The sequence below is a fragment of the Triticum urartu genome, chromosome 3, assembly GCF_003073215.2.
Source record: "Triticum urartu cultivar G1812 chromosome 3, Tu2.1, whole genome shotgun sequence".
NCBI lineage: Eukaryota > Viridiplantae > Streptophyta > Magnoliopsida > Poales > Poaceae > Triticum > Triticum urartu.
In genome coordinates, this window is record NC_053024.1 from 344,558,371 (window position 1) to 344,570,735 (window position 12,365).

The window sequence follows — 12,365 nt, forward strand, 5'->3', positions numbered from 1 at the left end:
CAATATTTCCTTGGTCATCCCATCACTGGGGTTAGTTCTGCTGCCTTAGGATATTATTCAGAACAGAGAGGCCACAGGTCGGGTAGCTAAATGGGCCATTGAGCTTGGACCCCATGGTTTGAAGTATATGCCTCAAACGGCTATTAAGTCTCAAGCACTTGTGGATTTTATTATGTTTTAAGGCTGGAGTTGTTTTAACTTCCCCACGAGGTGATAAATTTTATTATGTTTTAAGGTTGATGTTCCCTTGTACTAACAATGCAGCTGAGTATGAAGCCTTGCTCCATGGTCTTCGGATGGCTAAGGAGATGAATCTAAGCCGTGTGAGGTGTTTTGGTGACTCAGATTTGGTGGCCCAGCAAGTTTCAAGCACTTGGGATTCTAAGGACCCGCTCATGGTGGCTTAACGCCGTGAGGTTGATGCTATTGGTGATCATTTCAAAGGTTATCAAGTGGAACATGTGGATCGCAGGAAGAATGAGGCGGCTGATGCTTTGAGCCGGTTAGGGTCCCAGCGTAAGCCGGTGCCACCTAATGTTTTCCTTGATATTCTTCATAACCCTTCAGTCAAATTGCCTACAGAGGAAGATCTTGCTATTCCTGACCCGGAGGCACAATTGGTGGCGGCACTTCATGCTACTCCTGAGTGGACAGTTCCATATTTGGCTTATATGACCCGGGGCGAGTTACCTGAAGATGAGGCTTTAGCCAGGCAGATAACCCGGTGATCTAAGTCAATGACTATTGTTAATGGAGAGTTGCATCACTGCAGTGTCTCACGGGCGTTTCAACGTTGTGTTTCTCCTCAAGAAGGCCATGATATCCTATGAGAGATTCATGAAAAAGATTGTGGTCATCATGCCAGCTCTAAATCTCTGGTAGCCAAATCTTTCCGTCATGGGTTTTATTGGCTGACGGCTCATGCTAATGCGGAGGATTTGGTCAGTAGATGTCATGGTTGTCAGAAATTTTCAAGACGAGCTCATGTGCCGGCTCAAGAATTGCGGATGATTTCAATTACTTGGCCATTTGCAGTCTGGGGGCTAGATATGGTTGGACCTTTCAAAAGGTCCAAACAAAAGAAGACTCGCCTTTTGGTGGCAGTTGACAAATTCACAAAGTGGGTTGAGGCAGAGCCAGTCAGTAAGTGTGTGTAAGTGCATCTAGTGCCCCTTAGTGATTTTGGTGTATTCAAGACTTATAGATTAAGGGAATAATGCGTTTGTGAGTGTACACAGGTCTATAAGTCTATGTGGAGTTTGATATTTACAGAGAAAGTTGACCCCTAAAAATGAATGTCTTCAACTGAAGACTTTGAAAGTGAAGAAATTGGTGTGATCCTGAAGACTTGATATTCATGCGAGTAATATGAAGCTTGAAGACTTTTTTTCATAGTTTCGTTTTCTCTTTCTTGAGTCATAGGAAACACCGTACTGTTAAAGGGGGTCGAGGTAAAACTAAGGAAAAGTTTCCAAGTGATGCTCATCCCAAAATCCTACGCCTACCAATCCTTTTGAGTGAAGCCATTGGAAATCTCATACAGTTCAGTCAATTTCTTCAGTGACAGAGACGAAGATCTTATGGTCTGTGAGGAATTTGTTCTAACTGAGGAGTTAGGAATTCGCTAGTGCGGATTGCCTACAAGTGAGGAACACGATAGCCCTAAGGAATTTGATAGTCAAATTTCCGACCATTGCTGTGCTATGCGCCAGCTATCCCAAAATATCTTACCCACCTAACGATCATATCATTGAAGGGCATTTATGTCTTATCATGTCGGGCTGCTCCCTAGGCTATAAATAGTCGCCCCCTATAACCACTAGCCGATTGGATGCTTCGCGAGAAACTGACACTTTTCATTGAGAGCATCCCATCCTCCGAGGACTTTGAGCGAAAATCATCAAGTGAGGAAAAACCCAAAACCCTAGACCAAACACCTACAAACCCAAAGTGATTGAGCATCACTGAAGAGATTGTTCCAGTGTGGAACCGACGCTTGTTACCTTTGAAGACTGTGCATCTTCCAGACGTTTAGGTGTCATGGTCTAGAGCATCCAAGAGGAAATTGTGGATCGCTGAGTGATCGAGTCTGTGAAGGTTTGGAAGTCACCTGAAGACTTACCAGTGATTGGGCCAGGTCTGTGTGACCTTAGCTCAAGGAGAATACGGTGAGGACTGTGTGTCCAGCACTGTGTGCCCTAAGGTTTAAATACTTAGCCGCTCCAACAGACGTATGACTGTCACAGCAGTTGGAACTGGTCTACCAAATCATTGTCTTCACCGAGCTAACTGGTTCTATTTCCTCAACCCTTTCATTTCGTCATTACTGTGTTGTTGTACTTGATCGTTACTGTATGAAGACTTTGACTGAATACTTTCTCAATTTCCTCAGTTCAAATTCTACAGTCAGTTTTGTCTTCAGCCTGCTTATCCTATGTTTACGCTTTCTATACTCATTTCATCATGTTGACTGTGCTTCTGCTTTGTTATACTTACTTCTGAGTACTTATTCCGCTGCTAAGTAGTTCGTTGCTTAGGAATTTCCTCAACGTGAAATTCCTTAGTGACGAATTTGTAAAAATCGCCTATTCACCCCCCTCTAGTCGATATAACGCAGTTTCAATTGGTATCAGAGCAAGGTACTCCCTTGTTCTATGTGATTTTGGTTTAACCGCTTGGAGTTTTTAGTTATGTCGACTGCAGGAATGAAGACAATGACATGCCCCATCTTTGACAGTCATGATTATCCCAAGTGGAAGGCCATGATGAAGAAGCGCCTCATGGCAATGAAAAGCGAACTGTGGATAGTCACTAAGATTGGTCTTACCGATCTATGCAAAACGGCGGAGGCTCATGCTATTCGCAAGTACACTCTACTTAACCTCACAGTGAAGGACATCATCTGCTCCGGCTTATCCCAAAATCAGTTCAGGAACATTATGCATCTCAGCCATGGGAAGCTCATCTGGGACCGACTCTCTGAGGTCTATGAAGGTCATCGAACTCATCATGATCCCTGGTTTGAGGATTTCATGGAATCTCGCAAGGGTATGACTTTCGATCCACAATCATCATCCTCTGCACCATGCCTTATGGAAAAAGGTGCCAAGGTAACTGAATGCTACCTATCTGAGTCCAGTGATGATGAATCTGGTGATGAATTTGGACCCAGTTATACCAAACTTGCTTCCCTTGCCACCAAACAACAAAGAGCTTTGGAAAAAGTTCAAAACATGCTAGATGAGAGTGATGATATGTTGGGTGAGGAAATGGATCGTTCTAAAGCTTTGGCTGAAAGTCTTCAGAGACTTCGGACTAAGTTTGAAAATCTTCAGAGTCATCATAACACTCTCTTATCTGATCATGAGAAGCTTTCTTATGAATTTCTTCAAAGAAAGCAAGATCTTGAGCAGCTGGGTGAGTTATGAAGATCTTTAGAAGGAACGCGATTCATTACTGGCTCAACAGATCAGTTCCGCTTAGGTTAAATTCATTCCACCATGTTTGAAATGCATTGAACGTGAATCTGCTAGTTCTTCACCTAAAAGTTCAAATGCTTCTATTGCTACAAATTATTCAACTATCTCTACTATCACAAATTCCTCATCTAAGGATGCTACTAGTATCACTGACCATGCAGGGTTGAAGGAATTGTATGTGACAGGCATGTACAAAAGCCTCAAAGGGCATCAGGCACTGTGTGATGTGCTTAAAAAGCATATCCTCAACAGGAACCCTAGGAAAGAGGGTATGGCCTTTGAGAGGAAACTCAATGCTGATTGGACCTACTGGGAACATGAGCAGTATCCAAAACCTCATTGGTTGCTGCAAAGGGATCTTCAGTGGATCCATCTACCTTATCTGGACATGTGAATCTTCATATTCTTCTGATGAGTCATTTGACTCCAACTATAAACTGTTCAAAAATCAGAATGGTGAAGTATTTGCTAGATATGTTGGCACTAACTGCAGGAACAGTCCCCCTATGGAGAAAATATGGGTTCCCAAAAGGTGCCTTGAAAGTCTTCAGGTGAATGTCATCATGACACCACCTGTGAAGAATAGGAACCCCAGATCAAATTCTTCATATGGACGAAATTCTTCATACGGATCCAAGTCCTCATATGGATCAGATTCCTCACGAGGATCAGATTCCTCACGAGGATCAGATTCCTCATATGGATCCAGATCTTCATATGAACATCATCGTGCTAACACTTCTATTTCGTAGGGAAGATCTAAGGGTTATGAATATGTGCATTATTCTTCAAATCATTATGTTCGTAAGTCCTCAAAGAATTTCTCTGCTTATTCATATGCTTACTCTAACCCCTCTTATGTGAAATGAAGTGGATTGGCTTCAATGCCACCTTTCTCTTATGGAGCTCGCAGAATGATGAACTCTTTGCCACCCCTCCAGATGTGGGTGGTGAAGAAAAAGAACTAATCTCTTTTGTAGGGTCGGGTCTCCAGATGAACTTAAACGTTTGAAAAATTTGTTGGAGACCTGAATATGCTTGAAAGGATGCAAGCTAATTATGAAGAAATAAATTTTCATTTCTCACGTCCTCATACTGCTATATCTGTTATATCGTTTGATGAAATTGACCTGATGAATTTGATGCCATATTCTTCACTACTGAAGTATATGAGTTCGTAAGATGCACTAATTCATCTGCAGGATGATCAACCCAAAGCCACTGAGTGGGTCCTCGACAGTGGATGTACAAATCACATGACTGGTGACAGGAACTTATTGATGGACACTGCTTTATCTCCATCACATCTGAAGCATATCACCTACGCTGACAAAGGCAAAAGCAAGGTATTGGGTCTAGGTAAGATTGCGATCTCAAAGGATCGACACATGGACAAAGTCATGCTTGTCGAGTCCTTAGGGTTCAACCTCATGTCTGTCTCAATGCTTTGTGATGTTGATATGGTTGTTGTGTTTGGCAAGTATCGTTGTGTTGTGATCATGGAAGCTGACAATTCCAAAGTCTTCAAAGGCTTTAGGAGAGGAGATTTTTATATTGTTGATTTCTCTACAGGACCACAACCTACTACATGTCTACTTGCAAAAGCTTTAGAAGGCTAGCTCTGGCATCGATGGCTTGGTCATGCTGGCATGAGGAACTTGCACACTCTAGCGAAGAAGAAGCATGCCATTGGCATCGAGGGTGTCAAATTCCTCAAGGACCATCTGTGTGGAGCTTTTGAAGCTGGAAAGATGACCAAGGCCAAGCATCCCTCAAAGACCATCATGACTACCACTCGTCCATTTGAATTGCTTCACATGGATCTCTTTGGCCCTACTCATTATGCCACATTTTAGTAATGCTGCATCCCTATATGGCTTCGTCATTGTTGATGACTATTCTCGTTACACATGGGTGCATATTATCACTTACAAAACTGAAGTGCAGGAAGTCTTCAAACGATTTTCCTCGAGGGCTTCAACCAACTTTGGTGTGAAAATCAAGCACATCAGAAGTGACAATGGAACCGAGTTCAAGAATACTGGTCTTGATGACTATCTTGATGAACTTGGTATTACTCACGAGTTATCTGCTCCTTATACTCCTCAGCAGAATGGCATTGTGGAGCGCAAGAACAGGACTCTTGTTGAGATGGCTCACACTATGCTTGATGAATACAAGACGCCTCCTCGCTTCTGGCCCGAGGCAATTGATACTGCGTGCCACATCATCAGCAGGGTATATCTTCACAAATTCTTCAAAAAGACATCATATGAACTCCTCACTGACAAGAAACCCAATGTGAGTTATTTCAAAGTCTTCGGTGCTAAATGTTGGATTAGAGTTCCTCATCACAATTCTAAATTTGCACCAAAAGCACATGAAGGTTTTATGCTTGGTTATGGAAAGGACTCGCACACCTAAAGAGTCTTCAACACCTATCACCACAAGGTTTTTGAAACTGTAGATGTGCAGTTTGATGAAACTAATGGCTCGCAAAGAGAGAACCTACCTCCTGTGCTAGATGAAATACCACCTAAGAAATCCATTAAGTTAAAGGCTACTGAGGATGTCATTCCTACCGAAGAATCTGCTGAAGAAGTCATTCATGATCATGAAGAACATCATGCTGGTGCACCTAAGGAAAATGGCTCTGAAGAAAATTCTGAGCCCCCTCAACGTCGTCAACTAGCTCATGCTCGCATTGCTAATGAAGTGCAGATTGAGAGAATCATCAACGACATCAAAGCACCAGGTCCTCTCACACGCTCAAAAGCTTCACATTTGTCTAACTTTTGTGGGCACTTCGCTTTTGTCTCTATCATAGATCCCACCAAAGTAGATGAGGCATTTTTGGAGCCTGAGTGGATTCAAGCAATTCAAGAGGAATTACATCAATTCGAGCTCAACAATGTCTAGGGACTTGTCAAGCGACCAGACCCTCGCAAGCACAATATCATCGACACCAAATGGATCTACCGCAACAAGCAACATGAAAATGGCCTTGTGGTGAGGAATAAGGCACGGCTTGTAGCTCAAGGCTACACACAGGTTGAAGGAATTGATTGATTTTGATGAAACTTTTGCACATATTGCTAGACTTGAGGCTATTCACATATTGCTTGCTTATGCTAACCATCATAATATCATATTATATCAAATGGATGTGAAAAGTGCATTCCTCAATGGTAAGCTCGAGGAAGAAGTATATGTTGCTCAACCCCCAGGTTTTGAAGATCCAAACATCCTGACAAAGTCCTCAGAATCAATAAGTCCCTTTATGGCCTCAATCAGGCACCTCAGGCATGGTATCATACTTTGAAGGAATTCCTCATGAAGAAAGGCTTCAAACCCAGTTCACTTGACCCAACTCTTTTCACCAAAACCTATGATGATGATGAATTATTCATGTGCCAAATCTATGTTGATGATATTATCTTTGGTTGTACTAACCAATGTTACACTGACGAATTTGCCTATATGATGAGTGAGGAATATGAAATGTCTATGATGGGAGAATTCAAATTCTTCTTAGGTCTTCAAATTCGTCAACAATGCAATGGTATCTTCATATCTCAGGAGAAATACTTCAAGGATGTGTTGAGGAAATTCGGCATGCAAGATTGCAAAGGCATCAAAATCCCTATGCCCACAAATGGCCATCTATGCACTGATGAAAATGGTATAGACTTTGATCAAAAGGTACACTGCTCCATGATTGGCTCTTTTTTGTATTTATGTGCATCTAGGCTAGATATTATGCTTAGTGTTTGCATGTGTGCCCGTTTTCAAGCTACACTGAAGGAATCACACCATAAGGTTGTGAAGCATATTCTTCGATATCTAGCTCACACACCAACACTTGGATTATGGTATCCCAAGGGCTCAGCTTTTGATCTCATTGGATACTCTGACTCTGACTATGATGGTGATCGTGTGGACCGCAAGTCAACAGCAGGCATATTCCATTTCCTGTGTATCGCTCTCTACTACTGAAGCTGAGTACATTGTTGCTAGTTCGTGCTATGCTCAATTGATATGGATGAAGCAAACCCTCAAGAACTACAACATCAATGTGAAGAATGTGCCACTCTACTGTGACAATGAGAGTGCCATCAAGATTGCTCATAACCCAGTTCAACACTCAAAGACAAAGCACATTCAGATTCATCATCATTTTCTTTGTGACCATGTGTTGAAGGGCGGCATCTCTATCGAGCATGTGAAGACTGAAGAATATTTAGCCGATATCTTCACAAAGCCCTTGGATAAGAAGAGATTTAGCAAGTTGCAGTGTGAGCTAAATATCTTAGAATCTTCAAATGTCCTTCGAAAAGGACACACATCCTAACACTTATGCAAAATTGATGACTTAGATGTGCAACACACAAAGTAACGTTTTTCTTTAATTAGTGAACACTAACCCTCTAAGTTTGAAGAAATTAACGAAGAATTTGATTCTCAGAGCCCTGCGGCAATTGTACGCGGCGTCTGAAATCATCATTCTTATACGGTGGGTCACGCCACCAACAAAATTTGAAAATCTTCAATTTGAGTATTTCTTTAGTTTGAAATTCCTCAGTTGTTCAAATTCTTCAACTTTGCATAGTCTTCACTCTTTCCGTTAGTCCTCTACATCATTCACTTATTGCTAATTCTTCAAGTTGACTTATCTGCTAAGTGGATGTGATCAGACCCTTCCCCCTCTATGATGTACTCAACCCAATCTGTTCACAAATTCTTCACATGCGTTCTATTTGAAACCCGTTCAAAATCTTCACGGTGTCCTTGTCAGCTGAAGAATTTGCGAACGAAACATTAAAATTTTCATATCTGAAATTTTCGGCTTTTGCCGCTCAAATCGTTCTGCATCCCACGATAAGACTTATCTATTCACCCACGATCTCACACGACCGCCACCGCTCTATACGTGGGTGACACGTGTCGCTAGGATGAGAAGAGTCAGGGGCACGTTCGTCCAACTTCTTCGGGTAAGCGGTTTTTCACTTTGACTATAAATACCCCTCACCATCCTCAGACTTCATTTACCCTGCTCGACCACACTCTCCTCGCTCGAGCTTCCAGACCTAGCGTTGCCGCTACTTCCATCGACGCCGGTGAGTAAGAGCTTCACTTCCTCGACCTCGTCGTCATCGCACTTGCGTCGGCCGCAGAAATCTTCACTCCGCTGCCGCCGTAGCTGTCTTCCTCTGCAAAGTTAGAGCGTGGAAGATCTGTACTGACGAACTTCCAATCTACAACTCACTGTTCGTCGTGTTCTTCATCAAGGGTAATTAAAATTTACTTTTGCTGCCCTTGTTGATTCTGATGATTTCCACAAAATGTTCAAAAGGTGTTTATTCTTCACTTTCACACTCGTAAACATCTCACATGCATCTATTCTTGATCTGTTTATCTAAGCAACGTTTTTCTTCAAGATTCCTCAATTGTGTGGATTTTCAATCTATACAACTCTGGAACCTAAGTCAAAGAACGCTTAGTGAAATTCCTCAAGACACCTCTGGTCAAATTCCTCAAACTTGTTCTTTTTGCAAAAACTTCTGAGAACACATGTGACCTCTCCAAATTCTTCGCACCTATACTCTGTTTATAGGTACTCATGTCTGCTGCTGAATCACTAGGTTCTCATCAACATAACTCATTTGAAGTGTTCCTCGAAGACAGATTGCATACCTCTTCAGATAACTCTGTTGTTCAAATTCCTCAGCTGAAGAAAATGACTGACAGCAAGAAACCTCAGAAGGGAGGGAAGAAATTGGAAGTCAACACTACTTTTGAAAACCCCGACGACATCTATGCAGGGTACTACACACCTCCTGAGGAAACAAAGAATGAGCGCAAAGTGCGCATTCAGAAGATTGAGAGGAGATGGGCCAGAGAATGGAGGGAATATAGCTATATCACTCCCAAGTACATGAAGAAACTCAATGTACACCCTCCATGCCCAAGACCTCCACTGGCACCTAGCCAAGAAGCTGATCCTTCTAGCATCAGAAGAGGTGAGGAATTTCCCGCTGAATGGGCCAAGCGACAAGCTAAACTGGCCAAAGCGGCCAAAGAGGCAGTGAGGAAATTCAACAAAGACACTGCTGCTGCTGCTTGATACGTCTCCAACGTATCTATAATTTTTGATTGTTCCATGCTACTATATTATCAGTTTTGGATGTTTAATGGGCTTTAATATACCTTTTTATATTATTTTTGGGACTAACCTATTAACTGAAAGCCCAGTGCAAATTGTTGTTTTTTTGCCTATTTCAGTGTTTCGCAGAAAAGGAATATCAAACGGAATCCAAATGGAATGAAACCTTCGCGAGGATCTTTTTTGGAACAAACATGATCCAGGAGACTTGGAGTGGACATCAAGTAAGCAGTGAGGGAGCCACGAGGCAGGAAGGCGTGCCCCCCACCCTCGTGGGCCCCTCGCAGCTCCACCGACCTATTTCTTTCGCCTATATATACTCTTATACCCTAAAACCTTCGAGGAGAGCAACGAAACACCTTTTCCACCGCCGCAACCTTCTGTACCCGTGAGATCCCATCTTTGGGCCTTTTCCGGTGCTTCACCGGCGGGGGATTCGATCACGGAGGGCTTCTACATCAACAACATAGCCTCTCCGATGATGTGTGAGTAGTTTACCACAGACCTTCGGGTCCATAGTTATTAGCTAGAAGGCTTCTTCTCTCTCTTTGGATCTCAATACAAAGTTCTCCTCGATCTTCTTGGGGATCTATTTGATGTAACTCTTTTTGCGGTGTGTTTGCCGAGATCCGATGAATTGTGGGTATTTGACTTGATTATCTATGAATATTATTTGATTCTTCTCTCAATTCTTATATGCATGATTTGATATATTTGCAAGTCTCTTTGAAGTATCAGTTTGGTTTGGCCTACTAGATTGATCTTTCTTGCAATGGGAGAAGTGTTTAGCTTTGGGTTCAATCTTGCGGTGTCCTTTACCAGTGACAGAAGGGGCAGCAAGTCACGTATTGTATTTTATTGTTGCCATCGAGGATAAAAAGATGGGGTTTATATCATGTTGCTTGAGTATATCCCTCTACATCATGTCATCTTGCCTAACGCATTACTTTGTTCTTATGAACTTAATACTCTAGATGCATGCTGGATAGCGGTCGATGTGCGGAGTAATAGTAGTAGATGCAGAATCGTTTCGGTCTACTTGTCACGGACGTGATGCCTATATTCATGATCATGGCCTTAGATATCATCATAACTATGCGCTTTTCTATCAATTGCTCGACAGTAATTTGTTCACCCACCATAAAATATGCTATCTTGAGAGAAGCCATTAGTGAAACCTATGGCCCCCGGGTCTATTTTCCATCATATTAATCTCCCGTCAACTAGCTATTTCTGGCGCCATTTATTTTGCAATCTTTATTTTCCGATCTATACAACAAAAATACCAAAAATATTTATCTTATTATCTTTATCAAATCTCACTTTTGCAAGTGGCCGTGAAGGGATTAACAACCCCTTGATCGCGTTGGTTGCAAGGTTCTTGATTGTTTGTGTAGGTACTAGGGACTTGCATGTTATCTCCTACTGGATTGATACCTTCGTTCTCAACAACTGAGGGAAATACTTATGCTACTTTGCTGCATCACCCTTTCCTCTTCAAGGGAAAACCAACGCATGCTCAAGAGGTAGCAAGAAGTATTTCTGGCGCCGTTGCCATGGAGATTTGCACCAAGTCAAGTCGAGATTTGATCTCCCGACAACTAGCCATTTCTGGCGCCGTTGCCGGGGAGATCTACGCACAAGTCAAGGCATACCAAGTACCCATCACAAACTCTTATCCCTCGCCTTACATTATTTGCCATTTGCCTCTCGTTTTCCTCTCCCTCACTTCACCATTGCAGTTTTATTCGCCCTCTTTTCAGTTCGCCTCTCTTCCGTTCGTCTGTTTTCTCTTGCCTCTTGTGTGTTTGTTCTCAGTGCAGTTTGTTGCTATCATGTCTAAAACTAGGGAGGTTATCATTGAAAAGGGTAGTAGTAATGATGGGGGGAACGTTGATGCTTTTGATTATCCTCATGAAGAACCTACTATTTTGCACACTAAAAAGTTTCGGATCGGTAGTGGTAATATTATTGGAAAAGGAGTTATTCAAGATTTCTTTACTTGTGTTGGTGCTTTACCCACTATGGGAGGGTCTATTCGTCATAGAACTAGTAGTTTTGCGGATGCTATATCTTTGCTCATATTTGAACTTGAAAGACAATTTATTCATATGCACCCTTGCATTCAAAGGATTTTTCTAGAAATTTCTAATTTTGAGCATTCTTCTGTTAAGCGAGCATCTACCATCTTTTTAGCTCATTAGTTCAGATTTATAATAAAAGAAGCCAATGAAATTTTTGCGCATTATAGGGTTGATGCCGGCCGTCCTCCCATAGAAGCAATCCTTTTTTATCAAGAAGATATAATGCGCTTATGATCTTTAGATCATGTTGCTTTTAATGAAAACCTTAGAAAAAAGGTTCCTACCGACATTCTAGTTCACAGGATTTCTAAAATTAATAATGATTTTGCTATCCAGAACAATGGGTTAGGTTTTTCTCTTGAAAAAAAGCTCATGACTTTTGGCCAAAAGAATGCTTATAATGATGAATTGGTTGTGCAATATGAGGGGCCAAAGGAGGAACCAATACCTCCCGAGCTTGATCTTGGGGACTTTTGTCCCATTAAATTTAGCCCTTTTGATTACTTTTGCTTTCCACAAAGAAAATTTACCGATGAACATATCATTATCATGGCAATGCCTAGATCTATTCTTGCTTTTATGCCTAGCTAGGGGCGTTAAACGATAGTGCTTGTTGGTAGGCAACCCAATTTTATTTTT